The following is a 16,217-nucleotide window of genomic DNA, read 5'->3' as shown; positions in this document are numbered from 1 at the left end:
TCGTGCTGTGGTGCTTAGGGATTCTTCTTCTCAATTGTTGGACAGTCTTGCCCTCATATAATTTAGGGCATGAGCATCTTGCTACATAGATCACTCCACTACTCTGACAATTAATAAATTGCCTAATTTATTAAGATTTCCCATTTAAAGGGTTGCAAAAATTCTTAGTGGTTGGCATAAAAGGACAAAATGAGCATCTTCCACATGGGTGAGACTCTTTTACCGCAGATTGAAGCCAAGTGCTTCGTGGAATGGATTGTCTAGAATAACGACTATGTACCAAAAATTTGCGAAGGTTTTTCCCTCTACCATATGTGATGCTTGGGGTGGTAGATGTGGTGTCATCTAAATCTGCATCAGCATGGAGAATGGGCCAATGTTTCTGTAGAATGTTGACAACCTGAGGGCAGCAGACGTCAATACATCTGATGTTGGAAGGGGACTTAATAGATTTTTTGCTTTCACTATAGAGAAGGTATCTTCTGTCAGTCATCCTGGCCCTGGCGTATGCCATATGTAGACTTTTTTTGGGATAGCCTCGTGTTAGAAATTTCTGATATAAACAAACACATTCTAAGTGGAAGGTTTGCTCATCAAAGCAGTTCCTTCCAGCCCTTAAATATTGATACCCTTCTTCAATGCAGGTGGATGGAAGCACTCCCAAGGTAAAAAAAACTGTTTGTGGGAATAGCCTTGTGAAATATATTAGTGTGGACACTGCCTTGTGAAACATATTAATGTGGACACTAATTCAAGAAAACAAATTTATTTTTCGTGTATCTCGTGAGTAAATTTCATCTCGAGGGTGTTATTATTAAGTATACTCATGAATTCTGAGAAAAGCGTCTTGTCTGCATCCCAAAAAAAATAAAAATATCATCAATATACCCCAAATATACCCTAATACAAAATGTGACAAGTGAAAAAAGTAAATATTCAGTGAAAACTAAAGGTTTTTCCCACTACCCTAAAAATAAGTTAGCATAAATGGGTGCACATAGGTGCCCATAGCAGTGCCTTTTAATTGGTGATCAAATGCAAAGTAATTATGTGTTAACAGAAATTCCAAAAGTTATAAGACAAAACTATTGTGTGCATGAAACTGAATCCTCTTAGTGCTCAAAATTTTTTGTATGGCATCAAGGCTGACATCGTGCTGAATATTTGTGTACAGTGATTCGACATCAATGCTCGCTATCATTGTAGTAAAAATGACACTGATCTCCTGGATCTTGGTGACAGTGTAGTTAGTATCCTGCAAAAAAAGACAGCAGGGCTGTGACAAAAGATGAGAGCATTTCATCTACATACATGCTAATACCCCACGTAAGGTTGTCATTTCCCGATACTATGGGCCTGCCAGGTACAGAGCGAGAGACCTTATGGATTTAAGGCAATGCGTAAATCGCTAAAGTGGGGCTAGGATTGAACATCTGTTTAAACTCATCCTGTGTGACTAAATCTTGTAGTTTAGCTTCAATTAAAAGGGGACGCAACTGTGATAGAAAAAGGTCTGTAGGATTTTTATCCAAAGTGACGTAGGTTGAAGTGTCATCCAGTAACCTATGGACCATATGGACAAAGTTTACACGATCCATGACAACAATTTTTTCTTCCCCCCCATTTCCCCCCCTTTTTTCTTCCAACCCCCCCCCCTTTTTTATTACCTCCCCATTTCACTATTCCAGTTATGGGGATAGCCAGCCTAAAAATTTCAAGAAATATTTCAAGAATTTCAAATCAAATTATTATTTGTATTGTAAACCGTATTGAATAATGTAGCAATTATTTGGATTATGTCTTGTGCTTCTATTTATGCCCAAAAGGTATTATAGGTGTTAATAACCGCAGGGAATTGTGGCCGATAAACCAAACCAAATGGTCCGCTGCGTAAAAGTGCACGTAGAAAAAAAACGTTTGATACTTACGTAGCCATAGCGACGCATCCCTCTGCCATCCTGCAAGCCGACCTCTTGGGATGATGTTCCATGCCATGTGCCTGTAACTGGCTTCAGCGGTCATGTGGGCTGAAACCTCATCACAAGAGGCTGGCCTAGACGTAGAAGCACAGAATTCTGGGTAAGTATAAGATTTATTATTTTCTGAGGTGTGTTCTTTGCATTGGAGTCACTGAATGCAAATGTTTATTCTCCCACTGACTGATCAACACTGTAGTTACTTGTATGATCTGCAGCGAGATAATGGGTGGTATTGGAGGATGGCTGATTTTGTACCAATATTTAAGAAGGTGGAACCGAGTAACTACTGTACACTAAGTTTGAAAACTGCGGTAAGTAATTTTTTTTTAAGGTACTCTAACAGTTGAACTGTAAAGTATATAGCGGAGAATAGTCCAATAAGTGATAACCAACATGGATTCATGAAAAACAAGTTATGCCTAATTAATATGCTTAGTTTCTAAGAGGAGGTAAGTGCAAGTCTGGAAGTTAGTCATGCGACTGATGTGATATACTTGGATTTTGCAAAAGCATTTTATACTGTTCCTCACAACAGTCTTGTTATGAAGCTACAGAGGAAGGGACTGGTGGGACCGTGTATGCACTTGGGTAAACAATTAGTTATAGGACAGAAAACAAAGAGTAGTTATATATGATATTTACTCAAATTGGGCTGAAGTCAGCAGTGGAGTACCACAATGATCTGTATTGGGCCAATTTCTTGATAGTAAGGTGTCAATTTTTCAGCATGGGCAAATATATGGCAGATGGATTTTAATGTTGATAAATGAATAATAATGCACATTAAATGCAAAAAAAATGGGGATATCGGAATAAAAGAAGGACCTTTGTAGTCTGGTTACAAATAAGCTAAGCAGCAGTAATAAAGCAGTACTCAATTTCTAGCAGCAGCTGCAAAAGCTAGTAGGATATAATCTATAATCTGTTATTTCCAATGACTTTATAAAGGACCAGGGGACATTCATTGCATGGCGTAGAAAATTCAGACATCAATATAGGAAAGGTTTCTTTACAGTTAGAGTAGTCAAACTATGAAATGCCCTACCCCAAAAAGTAGTAATGTAGCACTTTAAAAATTGCCAGATGTTTATTTATTGACGAATGGCATTTAAGGTTATAATTAATCTAGAAATGAAAGCCGTGTAATTGATTGAGAAAGGTTGAACTTGATGGACCTGTGTATTTTTCAACCTTTGTAACTATGTTACTGAACTTCCTCCTGTACAATATTTATGCACTGAGCTTTGTTTTGCCTTTATGTACTGAACTTTGTTCTGCTGCTGTATATACAGTGCTTTTGGAAAGTCTTCAGACCTTTTCACTTTTTGCACATTTTGTTATGTTTTAAAATAAAAAAACACCTTTTTTGGAGTCCACCTGTGGTAAATTCATTTGATTGGACATGATTTGGATGGACACACCCCTGTGTCACATAAGATGTCACAGCTGACAATGCATATCAGAGTAAAAAGCAAGCCATGAGAAAGACAGAGCTGCCTGTAGAGCTAAGAGACAGGATTGTGTGGAGGCTAAGATCTGGAGAAGGGTACAATAAAAATGTCTACTGTACTGAAAGTTACCAAGAGCACAGTGTCCTCTATAATTCTTAAATTAAAGAAGTTTGGAACAACCAGGATTCTTACTAGAGCTTGCCGCCCCACCAAACTAAGTATTTGGGGGAAAAGGGCATTCAATGGTCACTCTGGCTGAGCTCCAAAGATCCTGTGTGCAGATGGGAGAAACTTCCAGAAGGTCAACCATCACTGCAACACACCACCAATCTGGGATTTATAGCAGAGTGGCCGGAAAGAAGCCTCTCCTCAGTAAAATACACATGAAAGCCAACACAGAGTTTGCATAAAAGCACCTAAAGGCAGGGCCGACCTTTGGGGTGTGCGACCTGTGCCATCACACAGAGCGCATCACTCTAGCAGGTAGAAGGGGGCGCTGCACTGGGTCCCTTCCCTAGCTTGTGTTTCTGAAGCGCCCAGGCCCGGCTACTCTGCACTGCCTATTCCCCCGGGTGCTCCTCCTCTGCTCAGTGGCGTAACTACCACTGTAGCAGCTATAGCGACTGCTAGTGGCACCACCGGGCATGAGGGCGCCCATGCCTCCTGCCGGGATGGGCCCCCCCATGCCCGATGGCACCCCTATGGCTGCTAAAATTGTAGCGACGCAGTTATTGAATGCTATGGCCTGCTCTGCCATTTACTAGGCTATAGGCCGGCGTGATGACAAAGGATCCCGTCGGCGTTGTGGAGCAGCTCTGTTCATTGCGGGAACGGGGCCTAGGTGAGTACAGGTGGGGGGGCTGTATGGCACTGTGTACTACAAGGTGGAGGTGGGGGGCTGTATGGCACATTCTACAAGGGGGTGGGGGCACTGTTTACAAGGGGGAGATTGGGGGCTGTAAGGCACTGTCTACAAGGTGGAGGTGGGGACTGTAGGGCACTGTCTACAAGGTGGAGGTGGGCAGCTGTATGCCTCTGTCTACAAGAGGGAGGTGGGGGAGCTGTATGGCACTGTCTACAAGGTGGAGGTGGGGGGCTATGTGGCACTGTCTACAAGGTGGAGGTGGAGGGCTGCATGGCACTATCTACAAGGGGGATGTGGGGAGCACTGTCTACAAGGGGGAGGCAGGGGGCCTAATGGCATTATCTACAAGGGGAGGTGTGTGGCTGTATGGCAGAATCTACAGGGGGGCTGTATGGCACAATCTACAAGGGGAGGTCTGTCTGAGGCACCCAGTGGGGGGCATTATACTGTGTGGGCACCACTAAGCGGTCATTATACTGTGGGGGCCACTAAGTGGACATTATACTGTGTCAGGTCACTACAGGGGGCAATATACTGTGTGTGGCATCTAGGGGGCATTATAAAGTGTGGGCACACTTTGAGCGCAAAATAATATATTATATTATTATTATACTGTATGGGGCAGCTATGGGGGCATTATACTATATTGGGGCACTAGAGTGGCATTATACTGTGTGGGGCACTAAAGGGGCATTATACTGTGTGGGGGCACTCAGGAGACATTATACTGTGTGGGGGCACTAAAGGGGGCATTATAGTGTGTGGGGCACTAAAACGGGCATTATATTGTGGGGGGGCATTATACTTTTTGATGGGGCATTTTTTTTATGATTGGGTGGGGCACCAAAAGAAAATTTTGCTCGGGACGCCATCTATCCTAAGGCCGGCCCTTCCTAAAGGACCCTCAGACTGTGAGAAACAAGATTCTGTGGTCTGATGAAACCAAGATTGAACTTTTTGGCCTCAATTCGCCATGTCTGGAGGAAACCAGGCACTGCTCATCACCTGTACAATATCATCCCTACAGTGAAGCATGGTCATGGTAGCATCATGCTGTGGGGGTGTTTTTCAGCAGCTAGTACAGGGAGACTGGTCAGGGTTGAGGGAAAGATGACTGGAGCAAAGTACAGTGGACCGAAGGTTCACCTTCCAACAAGACGATGATGTTAAGCACACAGCAAACACAACAAAGTAGTGGCTTAGGAAAAACTCTATAAATGTCTTTGAGTGGCCCAGCCGGAGCTTCTAGATGAACCCAATTGAGCTTCTGTGGAAAGACCTGAAAATAGCAATCCACCTACAGTCCCCATAGAGGATCTGTAGAGAAGAATGGCAGAAAATCCACTAAATCCAGGTTTGCAAACCTTGTGGCATCATAGCCAAGAAGACTAGAGGCTGTTATCTCTGTCAAACATGCTTCAACTAAGTACTGAAGGGTCTGAATACTTATGTCAATGCTATATTTTAATTGGTCCTTTTCAATAAATTAGCAAAGATTACTAACATTCTGTTTTCACTTTGTCATTATGTAATATTGAGTGCAGCATGAGGGGGAAAAGCGAGCATTTTTTTATTTTAGTGCACAGCCTCAACATAACAAAACGTGAAAAAAATGTAAAGGGTCAAAAGGCTTTCCGAATGCATTGTATGTACTGAGCTTGCTTCCCACATTGTATTTATAGACATAGCTTTGTTCTGGTAATGTATTTATATACTGAGCTTTGTTCTGGTACTGAATATATGTACGGATCTTGATTCTGTTGCCGGATTTATCTACTGAGCATGGTTCCGGTGCTATATTTATGTACTAAGCTTGGTTTTGGTGCTGTATTTATGTACTGAGCTTGGTTCTGGTACTGTTTATATGTATGATCTTGGTTCTGATACAGTATATATGTTATGAGCTTTGTTCTGGTGCTGTGTTTTTGGAATGTGCTTTGTTCTGGTACTATATTTATGCAGTGCTCTTGGTTCTAGCACTGTATTTATGTACTAAGCTTTACTCTGGTGCTGTACTTACGTACTGAGATTTGTTCTGGTGCTGCATATATGTACTGAGCTCGGTTCTGTTGTGGTATTTATGTACTGAGCTTGGTTCAGGTGCTGTAATTATGTACTAAGCTTGGCTCTGCAAATGTATTTATGTACTAAGCTTGGTGCTGCATTTATTTTCTGAGCTTATTTCTGGCGTTGAATTTTGAGGTGAGCTGGACCCACCGATCAGACACTATATGAAGAGGCAAGCCATGCAGGCGGAAAATATGTTGAATGAAAAGGTTCGCCAGACGTGGAGCAAAATGTAGTCTCGTTAGCGGGATAAAATGTGCCATCTTAGAGAACTGGTCCACCACCACCCAGACAGTATTGCATCCTGCTGAGGGAGGAAGATCTATGACAAATTCCATTGCAATATACTGCCAGGGAGCGTTGGGCACAGGTCGAGGTTGGAGGAGATAGGCAGGTCTGGAATGGGCAACTTTATTAGAAGCACAGGCAGTGCAGGAGGAGACATAGTCCACAATATATTTGCGCACCGTGGTCCACCAGAATTGACGAGCTATCAAATCTCGTGTATTACGGAAACCAGCATGCCCAGCCAGTTTGGAGCTGTGTCCCCAGCGAAGAATTCTCCCCCTGTCTGCTATACGAGCAAAAGCCCTCACCAGGGGATGTCTCTAACTTGCTGGGAATTAACGGCTATAATACAGGACGGGTCTATGATACATTGAGGAGCCTCCTCAGTGTCCTCCGTTTCAAATGACCTGGACAGGGCATCGGCCCTCACATTCTTGTCAGTGGGATGGATTGGAGCACAACCTGGAAACGGGTGAAAAACAGCGACCACCTGGCTTGACGGGTGTTTAGCCATTAAGTGGACTGGAGATAGATGAGGTTCTTGTGGTCGGTGTATATCAGGATAGGGTGAGCTGCGCCCTCTAGCAAATGTCTCCACTCCTCCAGTGCCAGCTTGATGGCCGGTAACTCCCGATCCCCAATAGAGTAATTGCGTTCTGCGGAAGAAAAAAGTCTTGAGTAATAGTCACACACTACTGCCTTTCCCTTGAAGCCTCTTTAGTAGAGAAGTGCACCTGTACAAACAGAGGAAGCGTCCACCTCCAAAGAGAACTGTCGAGATACATATGGATGATGGAGGATCGAGGCTGATGTAAAGGCACTCTAAAGCTATTAAATGCTGATTCTGCCTCTGGAGTCCACACCTGGGTGTTCACACCTTTCTTGGTAAGGGTAGAGATGGGAGCCGTCAGCGATGAGAAATTTGGGATATACTGGCGGTAGAAGTGAGCGAATCCCAGAAAACGCTGTATGGACCGCAGGCCCTGAGGATGTGGCTACTCTAAGACGGACTTCACCTTCTCAGGATCTAACTTGAGGCCTTGATCACAGATAAAATCAACTTCTATGAAAAATGCATTTCTCCAACTTGGCATTCAGGCGATTCTCCCTTAATCGCAACAAGACTTGATGGACATGCCTCCGAAGTGTCGGGTTTGGGGAGAAGATCAACATATCATCTAGATAGACCACAATGCAGACATAGAGGAGAATTGGGAAGATATCGTTCACGAATTCCTGGAAGACGGCGGGAGCATTACATAAACCGAAGGGCATCACCAGGTATTCGTAGTGCCCGTCTCGAGTGTTGAATGCTGTCTTCCACTCGTAACCCCAACAGATTTGGATCAAGTTTAAGCCCCACGCAAGTCCTGCTTAGAGAAAATCTTGGCTCCTTGTATACGGTCAAATAATTTGGGAATCAGCGGCAATGGATATTTATTCTCGACCGTGATCTGGTTGAGACCACGGTAGTCAATGCAGGGTCAAAGACATCTGTCCTTATTTTTAACGAATAACCCGGCTCCGGCCGTGGTGGAGGACATTCGTATAGATCCCCTTTCAGGATTCTCTTTGACATAGGCCGACATGGTCTGGGTCTCAAGCAAGGAGAGAGGATATACCCATCCACGGGGAGGTGAGGCGTCTGGGACTAGTTCAATCGGACTGTCGTAAGACCGGTGCGGGGGAAGCATCTTAGCCTCCTTCTTGCTGAAGATGTCTGCAAACTGTGCATAGTGAGTGGGTAGTCCCGCTAATGACTGGGACAGAGGAGGCTGGGCAGGACAGATCTGTGACAGGCAGCAGTGGAGACATTTGGAGCCCTATTGGAGAACTTCTTCAGAATTTCAGTCAAGGACTAGGGCATGTAGCCGGAGCCAAGACAGTCCCAGCAAAACAGAATTGATGGCTTTAGGCAAGACAAGGAATGCAATCTGTTCAGTGTGAAGGGCTCCAGCTTGGAACCTCAGTTGCTTAGTCTCAGACATGATAGGATCGGACAGAGGAGGTCCATTCACCAAGGCAACAGCCATGGGCGTCTTCAGAGAAACCGTGGTGAATTGGAGACGATCCACTAGGTCCTGTTCGATAAAGATTGTCGCGGACCCAGAGTCTAGCTAGGCAGAGACCTGGTGTGTTTTCTCGCCGGAGACTATGTTCATGGGAATGGACAGTTTGGGAACGGATTTATTATTTAGCGCCATTCCACCTAGTGTTGTCTCTCCAACCAATCCTAGGCACTAGAGTTTTCTAACTTCTGGGGACACAAATGCACGAAATGCCCTATGATGACACAATACAGACAGAGTCCTGAAGTGCATTTGCGTTGTTTCTTTTGGACAGACAACTTGAGTTGGTCCACCTGCATAGGTTCTTCTGGTGGAACAACTGATGAGGGCAGCAGGAGTCACTGGAATGTAGGAACCAGCTGAGGGAATCTTCTGTCCCGGTACACCTCTTGGGCCCATTCCTGGATCCTCATGTCAATCTGGGTGGCTAGAAGGATGAGAACATCTAGGGTAGGTGGTAGATCACGAGCGGCAAGCTTGTCTTTAATACAAGAGGATAGCCACTGCTAGAAGGTAACCACCAAGGCCTCATTCTTCCAGGCCATTTCTGCAGCCAGGGTACAGAACCGGATTGCATACTCGCCCACGGAGGTGTCTCCTTGGCAAAGGGACAACAGAGATGCAGCTGCTGAAGATGTTCTACCAGGTTCCTCAAATACCATACGGAAAGTCTATAGAAAAATCTGTAGGTTGAAGGTCTCTGGACTCTCACGTTCCCAGATGGGGTTTGCCCATGCCAGGGCCTTGCCAGCAAGAAGGGAGATTTTTCAGAATAAAATTACCTCTCGTGCAGCTTCAAATGGATCTGGCATTGATTTAAAAATCTACTGCAGGTCCTCGAGTCCCCATCGTAGTGAGGAGGTAGTGGCAGGGCAAGTCTGGGATCGGTACTGACAGGAGTTGTAGCAGGAGGAACAACAGGAGCAACAGGAGAAGGTGCCGTGAAGACTGTAGCTTGAGTATCAAGACAATGTGTAATGGCGTTCACCGACTGTGGGAGTTGGTTCTGCCATGACCGGAGGTCTTGCATGTCTGCCTGCATTACTTGTGAAGCCATCATGGTCTTGGGTTGACCAGCGAGGTCCAGGGCCTGAGCGTACTGTCACGATTTTGGGCAATGTGGACCCACTAGGCCGCACCTCCGTAGCGGAGTAGCAGCTGGCAAAACAACAGTCTATAAAGTCTATGCAAAGTCCTTAGCACAAGAGTACCTGTAAGAGTCCAAACAGTAGCAGGGTCTTTGGCACGGATGGATCTTTATGTGGCAGACGACGCCAGACATGGCGGATGATACCAGACGTAGTATATTACAGCAGGCATGGCCGATGACACTAGACGTGGCAAATTACAGCAGGCGTGGCAGATGACACAACACAACTCCAACACTCGATAAGGCACATGAGCAAACACAGCACGGGATACAGGAAGCAGGATACAGGAACACTGAAAACAGGATACAACTAAGGGACCATTTTCTAAGACTAACATGGCAATACAACAACAATGCTCAGGCAAGGAGTGGAAGGGCAGAGCCGTTTTTATAGTCCACGGTGATCTGGGGATAATTGGTAACAGTTTGCATGTGCGCGCTGGCCCTTTCAGGTCGGGAAAGAGCGCACGCACGTACTAGAGGGCACTTCAGAGTAGGACGGCCGAGTGTGCTGGCGTCTCTGAGGAGGGAAACGCTGGCAAGAAGACAGAGGTCTGCGGTTGCGAACATTGGGAGTTGAGTGAAGGCGGTGGTCCACGACTGCGGCCTTTACACTGAACTTGATTCTGGTGCTGTATTTATGTACTGAGCTTGGTTCGGGTGCTGTATTTATGTACTGAGCTTAACTCTGATGCTGTATTTGTGTACTGAGCATGGTTCTGGTGCCGTATATATGTTCTGAGCTAGGGTCTGGTACTGTATTTATGTACTGAGCTTTGTTCTGGTGCTGCATTTATGTACTGAGCATCGTTCTGGTGCTGTATATATGTTCTGAGCTTGGGTCTGGTACTGTATTTATGTATTTAGCTTGGTTCTGTTACTGTATTTATATACTGAGCTTAACTCTGATGCTGTATTTGTGTACTGAGCATGGTTCGGGTGCTGTATATTTGTTCTGAGCTTGGGTCTGGTACTGTATTTATGTACTGAGCTTTGTTCTGGTGCTGTATTTATGTACTATTCTTGGTTCTGCCAATGTATTTATGTATTAAGCTTGGTGCTGTATTTATTTACTGAGTTTGGTTCTGGTGTTGTATATATGCATATATATAATATTGTATGGTGGTAATTTAGGGGGCTAAAATAATCTGCAATGAAATGCAACAATTCCAGCTACCCTGCAATTTTTGTTGTTTTAAATAAATCCTACATACAGCACCAGAACAAATCTAGTGATATAAATTCAGTACCAGAGCCAAGCTCAGTACATTTATATATATATATATATATATATATATATATATATATATATATATATATATATATATATATATACAGTCCAGCAATGGAAAAACACAGCACTCCAAAATAACAAAAAATCAGGCCATGTGCTCGTCACAAGTGGATGAATCAATTCCCCTATTTTATGGATAGAAGACAACGTAGAAAGCAGTGACGGCACCAGGACTTCAAGGCATCTGCCTTGAAGTCCTGGTGCCGTCACTGCTTTCTACGTTGTCTTCTATATATATATATATATATATAATATATATATATATATATATATATATATATATATATATATATATATATATATATATATATATATATACAGAAACAAAAAAAGGATCCAGCAGCACCGGTCAAAGAATGTGGGTGCAAGCCTCAGGGAGCAGACCAAAGCTCTCAATATCAACAGTGATCAAAAAAGTAGGCAGCACACCATCGGATTTAGTGAAAAAGAGGGTACTTTATTAACCCTAAGTGCGACGTTTCAGCTCTATCCACTAGAGCCTTTCTCAAGGCTTGAGAAAGGCTCTAGTGGATAGTGCTGAAACGTCGCACTTAGGGTTAATAAAGTACCCTCTTTTTCACTTAATCCGATGGTGTGCTGCCTACTTTTTTGATCACTCTATATATATATATATATATATATATTGAGCTTAGTTCTGGTGCTGTATTTATGTACTGAACTTGGTTTTGGTACTGTATTTATGTACTGAGCAAAGAAGAAAAATTGGTCTGCTCACCACTCATTCGAAGTAAAGACCCCACATTCCATGATTATTCGGTGCACGGGCAAAAGAGCTACGTCGGGAGTAGGTAGAAATCCAAGGAAATCCAAGCTATGATTAAGAACTGAAAAGATCGAAACACATAGGCGTTCTCTCCCGGGATTTTTTAATTTCCTGTTTTAATTTTGACTTAAATAAACAGTTTTGTATTTTTTCACATCATATCGTGTGCTGGACCTCTAACCTTTTTCGATGTATTTATGCACTAAGCTTGGTTCTGGTGCTGTATTTATCTACTGAGCTTTGTTCTGGTGCTATATTTATGTACTGAGAACGGTTTTGGCGCTGTATTTAGGTACTTAGTTTGGTGCTGTATGTATTTACTGGCCTCGGTTCTGGCGCTACATCTCTCTCTCTCTCTATATATATATGTATATATATATATATATATATATATATATATATATATATATATATATACACTACCGTTCAAAAGTTTAGGGTCACTTAGAAATTTCCTTATTTTTGCAAGAAAAGCACAGTTTTTTTTAATGAAGATAACATTAAATTAATCAGAAATACACTCTATACATTGTTAATGTGCTAAATGACTATTCTAGCTGCAAACGTCTGGTTTTTAATGCAATATCTACATAGGTGTACAGAGGCCCATTTCCAGCAAACATCACTCCAGTGTTCTAATGGTACATTGTGTTTGCTAACTGTGTTAGAAGGCTAATGGATGATTAGAAAAAACTTGAAAAACCCTTGTGCAATTATGTTAGCACCGCTGTAAACAGTTTTGCTGTTTAGAGGAGCTATAAAACTGACCTTCCTTTGAGCTAGTTGAGAATCTGGAGCATTACATTTGTGGGTTTGATTAAACTCTCAAAATGGCTAGAAAAAGAGAGCTTTCAAGTGAAACTCGACAGTCTATTCTTGTTCTTAGAAATGAAGGCTATTCCATGCAAGAAATTGCCAAGAAACTGAAGATTTCCTACTACTCCCTTCAGAGGACAGCACAAACAGGCTCTAACCAGAGTAGAAAGAGAAGTGGGAGGCCCCGCTGCACATCTGAGCAACAAGACAAGTACATTAGAGTCTCTAGTTTGAGAAATAGACGGCTTACAGGTCCTCAACTGGCAGCTTCATTAAATAGTACCCGCAAAACGCCAGTTTCAACGTCTACAGTGAAGAGGCGACTCCGGGATGCTGGCCTTCAGGGCAGAGTGGCAAAGAAAAAGCCATATCTGAGACTGGCTAATAAAAGGAAAATATTAATATGGGCAAAAGCACACAGACATTGGACAGAGGACAGAGGAAGATTGGAAAAAAGTGTTATGGACAGACGAATCAAAGTTTGAGGTGTTTGGATCACACAGAAGAACATATGTGAGACGCAGAACAACTGAAAAGATGCCTGACGCCATCTGTCAAGCATGGTGGAGGTAATGTGATGGTCTGGGGTTGCTTTGGTGCTGGTAAAGTGGGAGATTTGTACAAGGTAAAAGGGATTTTGAATAAGGAAGGCTATCACTCCAATTTGCAACGCCATGCCATACTCTTTGGACAGCGCTTGATTGGAGCCAATTTCATCCTACAACAGGACAATGACCCAAAGCACACCACGAAATTATGCAAGAACTATTTAGGGAAGAAGCAGGCAGCTGGTATTCTATCTCTAATGGAGTGGCCAGCGCAGTCACCAGATCTCAACCCCATAGAGCAGTTGTGGGAGCAGCTTGACCGTATGGTACGCAAGAAGTGCCCATCAAGCCAATCCAACTTGTGGGAGGGGCTTCTGGAAGCATGGGGTGACATTTCTCCCAATTACCTCAGCAAATTAACAGCTAGAATGCCAAAGTTCTGCAATGCTGTAATTGCTGCAAATGGAGCATTCTTTGACAAATGCAAAGTTTGAAGGAGAAAGTTATTATTTGAAAAAAAAATCATTATTTCTAACCTTGTCAATGTCTTGACTATATTTTCTAGTCATTTTGCAACTCATTTGATAAATATAAGTGTGAGTTTTCATGGAAAACACAAAATTGTCTGGGTGACCCCAAAATTTTGAACGGTAGTGTATATATATATATATATATATATATATATATATATATATATATATATATGTATATATATATATATATATATCCAAAAAAGAGAACGTGAAGTAGCACTCAAAGTGAATTTATTCATCCAACATGGAACCACAACGTTTCACCTCCTCTATGAAGGCATTTTCAATTTTCACTTGAAAATGCCTTCATAGAGGAGGTGAAACGTTGTGGTTCCATGTTGGATGAATAAATTCACTTTGAGTGCTGCTTCACGTTCTCTTTTTTGGATATCTAAAACATAAGGAGAGGTCACTCCTTTATTTTTGAAGCTTTGCACCAGCCTAGTCAGGCATTTGTTCACAGTGCTGCTCCAATCCTCTGCTTTTTTCTATATATATATATATATATATATATATATATATATACATATATATATATATATATATATATATATATATATATATGTACGGAGATTGCCTCTGGTACTGTATTCATATCACTAGAATTGTTCTGGTGCTGTATGTAGGATTTATTTAAAACAACAAAAATTGCAGGGCAGCTGGAATTGTTGCATTTCATTGCAGATTATTTAAGCCCCCTAAATTACCACCATACAATATTACATGAGCTGGCAATGTTTCCAAACATGCCCCTGTCTGCGCCAGATGATTGTCCGTTCTTCCACACAGAGGTCTTCCTGCGGTTATTGAATTCTCCATAGGCAGAATTACAATCAAATGTAACAACTCTATTATAAAGTTTGAGGCAAATAACACAGGACTTCATCAGTGGCCATAGGTGGTGTACACAGCACACATCCTCCCTCTCCTTGCACAGTGACCTCTGCACAGGTCACAGAGCATGCCCACAACACTCTCCCATAGAAGTCAACAGGTATTTTTCTGACAGAAATTCCTTATGTCCATGTGCCTGTTGTGAAGCTAATTCCTGTAGCTGCAGAGAAGCAGTCATCAAGAATAACTATTTACTGCATGATAGCCCTGGAATGTGAAAAATAATAAATGATTACAAGAATGGGGCAGAGAGCTTTATATACATATATTAGTGTGAAGCATGTAGGGGGCACAGGAAGTCAGTTAAATAGACAAGATAACCTAGCAGCTTGGTGTAGTCATGTGTAGAGTTTTTAAATCTGATTCTGAATAATTGTAGTATTAAATGACTGCTTTATGAAACAAAACTTATTTTATCTAGGTTGTTTTTAAAGTAAAAGTCCACTTATGGAGTCCGTAGATGAGATTTCCAGTGCCTTGATGACGTGTCAGAAAATGATCAATTGCTAGAACAATTGACTGGGAGAGCTTCATGTCTCTGATTCTGATGTTGAGTTTGCCAATTGAAAATAATGGGTCTGTAATACATTTCATTTCCACTGACTTTAATGGAAAACCCACTGAAGACATTTTAAACATGTCTTAATAAGCTACACCAAGAAGAAGAAAGTGCTAGACCCAATTAGTATTCCAAATTCATCTTTTTTTAGTTCAGACAAAGCCGTTCAGAGTGTCAGGTGTGGTGGGTGAACATTGACTTTATCCTTGGCACTTTCTTGTGTACTATTAAGTATTTTTTCCAACCGATTGATTACATATTTGGGTAACTTATTTCCTTTGATTCATTTAGATTGATTTGTTTGCTGAACTATGCATAAAATATGTGCTGCTTTCATCCTAGTGACCAAGGCTTCGTTTAAATCTGCATCTGTGTTTCTGTTGTTCTGCTCTGTCAGAGCAGCAGAACAACTAAAATACTGGTTCCATTGCATGATGGACTCTATTGGTACGCAATAAAACCCATCAACTTTGAATGAGTTCCGTTGGGTTTCCAACATGGTGTCTATTGTTTTATCAAAAACAATAGCGCAGAATGTTGCGCTATTGTTTCTTGTATTTTTGGCCAGATTGTGATGGAGGCCCTAACAGTGCCTCCAACGTAGATGTGAATGAGGCCTTACCTGGGATTGCTATACTTTTGTCATATTTTTTAACTAAACATTGATTGGATACTGTATCACCATGTTTTTGCACTTTGCTCTGTTTTGAGTTTTGTTATGTCTTCATAGCTATCAGAAAAAGATCAAGGTGAACTTTCACTTTAAATATTTTCAAAGTATGCAATCAGATCACGCATAGCACTGTCTTGCCACTATAGTGATGTAATAAAGTGTGCATGTAGTTTTGTAGAACAAAAAAAAAATAGTGATCATGTTTAACAGTCCCATCTGAGATACATTTAGCCCCAATCAGTGATAT

The sequence above is a fragment of the Rhinoderma darwinii genome, chromosome 10 (genome assembly GCF_050947455.1).
Source record: "Rhinoderma darwinii isolate aRhiDar2 chromosome 10, aRhiDar2.hap1, whole genome shotgun sequence".
Taxonomy (NCBI): domain Eukaryota; kingdom Metazoa; phylum Chordata; class Amphibia; order Anura; family Rhinodermatidae; genus Rhinoderma; species Rhinoderma darwinii.
Note: the sequence above shows the minus strand (reverse complement) of the source record.